This window comes from Misgurnus anguillicaudatus, chromosome 11, assembly GCF_027580225.2.
Source record: "Misgurnus anguillicaudatus chromosome 11, ASM2758022v2, whole genome shotgun sequence".
Taxonomy (NCBI): Eukaryota; Metazoa; Chordata; class Actinopteri; order Cypriniformes; family Cobitidae; genus Misgurnus; species Misgurnus anguillicaudatus.
Genome location: NC_073347.2, coordinates 9,733,886 through 9,738,443, shown reverse-complemented (window position 1 = coordinate 9,738,443; position 4,558 = coordinate 9,733,886). Strand labels below are relative to the sequence as shown.

The 4,558-nt window shown below is 53.7% G+C and overlaps 1 long non-coding RNA gene across 1 annotated transcript; it reads left to right on the top strand.

The window, feature by feature from the left end:
- The first annotated feature begins 1,503 nt into the window (after positions 1-1,503).
- LOC141368782 (uncharacterized) lies at positions 1,504-4,216 on the top strand. The gene is made up of 2 exons (XR_012372068.1): positions 1,504-2,037; positions 2,169-4,216. It is a non-coding gene; the product is annotated as an uncharacterized lncRNA (long non-coding RNA).
- The last annotated feature ends 342 nt before the right edge of the window (positions 4,217-4,558 follow it).

Sequence of the window (4,558 nt, the reverse complement as noted above, 5' to 3'; positions counted from 1 at the left end):
CGGTTGGGAGCAGTGGAACAGCGATGGGTGGCACAGCTGGCAAATTACAACTACCAGCTGCAGTACCGTCCGGGGCGGGAGCACACCAACGCCGATGCCCTTTCCCGGTTGCCAGCAAGGGAAGACTCGAGGGGCCCGGCCCCACTCGAAGGAGAACAAGCAGAAGAAGGACTGATGATTGGAGTAGTGGAGGCGCCTGGGAGCCAACAGGAGGCAGCGCCCGTAAGTTGGGGATGGGACCCCCAGCGTTGGAAGGCTAGGCAGCAGGAGGATCAGGAGCTGCGGAATCTGGGCGAGTGGCTTAGGCAGGCTCGGCGACCGACCCCCGCCGAGAGACAAGCCCAGACAGAGGTGGGTCGAAAAATACTGGGACAGTGGGAGAGATTGACATTGAGAGAAGGTGTGTTGTGTAGGAACATTCGGGACCCAGGGACCGATGAGGAGGTTAGCCAGATTGTGGTACCGGCCAGCCAAGTTCGGGCACTGCTGGAGGCATACCACGACCAGATGGGACATCAGGGGCAGGAGCGCACCGTGTCGTTGCTACGCCGACACTTCTATTGGCCAGGGATGGAGATTTCTGTGAGTACGTTCATTCAAGCATGTCCCCGATGCACTCTGTTTAAATCCCGGCAGGAACCTCGAGCACCGATGGTCTCGATTCACGCAAAGGCCCCCCTCCACATTGTGGCGATGGACTATCTGACCCTGAGTCGTCCCAAGGACCGTTACCAGAACATCTTAGTCGTGACTGACTTGTTTACCAAGTACGCCTGGGCTATTCCCACTCTCGACCAGACGGCAAGTACCACGGCCACGGCGCTATGGCGGGCGGTCTTTCAGCCATTTGGGTGCCCTGAGTTCCTGCACTCGGATCAGGGCCCAAATTTCGAGTCCCGTATAATCCGAGAACTATGCCACCTGTACGGGTGTGTAAAGACCCATACGACCTCGTACCACCCCCAAGGAAACGGAGGATGTGAGCGCTTCAACCAGACCCTGTTGAACCTGCTGGGAACTCTGGACCAGAGACGCCAGGATGATTGGGTGAGTGCTTTACCGAACTTGCTACAAGCCTATAATAACAGCGTACACAATACAACGGGGTATGCCCCATGTACTTAATGTTTGGGAGACACATTCGCTTGCCCACAGATCTCCTATTGGGAACATCGGGAGGTGAGAGAGAAGGGAACGTGACCGAGTGGGTGGGACGACACCACCACCGTCTCCACTTTGCCTACGAACAGGTCAATAAGAGGATCCAGGCAGCCGGGGAGAAGAACAAGAGGTTGTATGATAGGACGGCGCGGGATGCTCCCCTGCTCCCTGGAGAAAGGGTACTAGTCCTGGACAATCGGCGACTAGGTGGAGGCAAGCTGAGTGATCGGTGGGAGGCGAGGCCGTACATTGTGCAACGGCAGCAGAGACCGGGGCAGCCGGTATACACGATTTGGCCAGAAAGGAAGCCTGGACCGGATCGGGTGGTCCATCGGAACATGATCCGCCCTTGTCCAAACTATCCCCCACTAGCCACAGAGGTGGCTCCTAAGGAGCCGGAGACTGCTACCCCCTGGTATGAAGGGTGGGTCATCTTTCCAAGAGGCCCGGCGGAGGGGCCGGCCCGAGTGGCCCCAAGGGAGCCCGAGAACTTACCTGTCGTAGTGGGTCCAGTGAACGACGTAGCCCCAGAGGCTCCAGGAGAGCCGGACAACTTACCTGCTGAAGGAGCCCCAGAGGCTCCAGGAGAGCCGGATGACTTACCTGCTGAAGAAGCCCCAGAGCCCCTACCACAGCGCCCCCAGCGGGAAACCCGGGGGCGGCCGCCCATCCGGTATGGAGAGTGGGTCACAGGAAGCGGTTCTAGGGACTAGAACCATTTCGGCGGGGGAGGATGTCACAGGTGATGTTTTGAACCAACGACGGGCGGAACCCGTCTTCCACATCCTTGGTTGAACCGACGACGGGCGGAACCCGTCTTCCACATTTCATTTCCGGGGTTTCCCCAAAGTCAAAATTAAGCCTGATTGCGCGCAGGTGGGGATAATTTACACAGCGGTTGCTAATAGGCTGACAAGGAGAAGAGTCAGTGTATAAAAACACCTTTGAAGACTTCAAACGGGCGTGCTGGTGGTATACTTTGTGTACGCTGTGTTGCTGCTTTGCAGACGGACCACGCTGGTCGGATCGCTCTCCTGGGGAAGAGAGGAAGAGACAATCAGCTGACGAAGGAATATTGTGGAGTTTCAGTGAGAAAGAGTGGACACAGAGCCATCAAGAGCGCAGTGAACAGAGGTTATTGGCAACAAAGCGTGAGTAACCGCTGTGGTACTTATCTGTACATAACTTGTATGAAGAGTTGTCCTGGTGTGTGCTTTTTGTGTTTCTTGAGGTCCCTGGCCCCACTGGAGAGGAAAGCGTGGGTGAGCCGCGGGTTGACCGGAAGCACGGACGAAGCACCGTTCACCAGTAAGCCAGTGGCCCTGTGGGAAAAAGGAAGTGCAGGTGAGCCAGGGGAGTGATAACCAACACGCCGGGCCTGTGAATATCACACATCTCTCCCTCATTTGTGATCCAGTTGTTGCCCAACCATCCTCTCGAGGTCGTCGTAGTCAGGTGGCAAGGACGATCTAAAATTCACGTGAAATTGTATAAGAGTGCTGTGGGTGAGTTTCACTGATTGATGGTGTTTACGCTTTACTTGCTGTGTGTATGCTGTGCTTGTAGCGTTCAAACTGCCGAGCCTCCGACGAGTCACGAGATGACGACATCCGTTGCGGCCTGAGTCCTACAGAGAGAGAGAAAACCAAGCCCTGTGCCCGGGGTGTGACAACGAGAGCTTCGTTTGTACACAGAACAGACAGTGGTAAAACACAGTGAGTAGTATCAAGTGTGTACCGTGCGGATTGTGGGTCGTAACGGTGTGTGTACTGACCTCTTCAACAGAAGCTTGTGGTGAACGGAGCCCCGACGAAAGTTCGCCCCAGCTCGTGACCCCGGCCGTGGAAGAAGGAGGGGGAGTTTGGGAAGCGTTCGGCTCCGGTCATCGGACCCACTAGTCCCTACGACGCCCGGACAGCCAAACTGGAGGGGCGAAGGAATACGGTACACTGACACTGTAGCGAAATCCACTGTATATAGCAACTACCTACCTGAACCAGTGAAGCTCTGTGTGGGAACGAGGATCCCCCGGCACTGTGAGTAACGCAACCTGTGAAATAAACCTGTTCTGTGCTTATAGCAACTACCTACCTGAACCCGTGAAGCTCTGTGTGGGAACGAGGATCCCCCGGCACTGTGAGTAACGTAACCTGTGAAAAAAACCTGTTCTGTGCTTATAGCAACTACCTACCTGAAACCAGTGAAGCTTTGTGTGGGAACGAGGATCCCCCAGCACTGTGAGTAACGCAACCTGTGAAATAAATCTGTTCTGTGCTTATAGCAACTACCTACCTGCACCAGTGAAGCTTTGTGTGGGAACGAGGATCCCCCGGCACTGTGAGTAACGCAACCTGTGAAATAACCCTGTTCTGTGCTTATAGCAACTACCTACCTGCACCAGTGAAGCTTTGTGTGGGAACGAGGATCCCCCGGCACTGTGAGTAATGCAACCTGTGAAATAAACCTGTGCTGTGCTTATAGCAACTACCTACCTGCACCAGTGAAGCTTTGTGTGGGAACGAGGATCCCCCGGCACTGTGAGTAACGCAACCTGTGAAATAACCCTGTTCTGTGCTTATAGCAACTACCTACCTGCACCAGTGAAGCTTTGTGTGGGAACGAGGATCCCCCGGCACTGTGAGTAATGCAACCTGTGAAATAAACCTGTGCTGTGCTTATAGCAACTACCTACCTGAACCAGTGAAGCTCTGTGTGGGAACGAGGATCCCCCGGCACTGTGAGTAACGCAACCTGTGGGATAAACCTGTGCTGTGCTTATAGCAACTACCTGCCTGCATCAGTGAAGCTCTGTGTGGGAACGAGGATCCCCCAGTACTGTGAGTAGCAAAGGAGTACTTACCCTGGTCTGACGGTGTTTGATTCTGCCTCCAGGAGAAGCGGAGCGCGCCACGGATTGCTGGGCCAGAGCCCCGGTCCCCAGTCTTTTCCCCAAGTGGCCCTGGAGGCAAAGAAGAGCCACATTAGTTTTAAATTTCCCTTTTTCCCTTCCCCCTTTTCCCTTTTTAAATATTTAATAAAGTTTGTTTTAATTATAGTATACTCGTCTGTCTGGTCATTGGGGTGGTCTTGGGAAACTCCTCGAGGTGGAAGAGTTAAGAGGGGTGTGACCCTTTAGTCTATTTGGGTCCGCCCCGGGGTGTGACAGTATATTTATCTTTTGTGCCAGTTCATGTTCAGTGTTTTGTTTAAGTAATAGTGTTCAGTGTAGTCTTGTTTGATTTGTGTTTGCCCTGTTCTGTTTGCCCCCTCGTGGGTTTTTGTTTTCCATTTTTTTTTACCCTGTTCGTTTAATAAAGTCCTGTGTTTCATTACGTCCGCATTTGGGTTCTTCCTCATTTCAAATTCCTGACAGAAAGGCTTTTAACAGTATAGCACA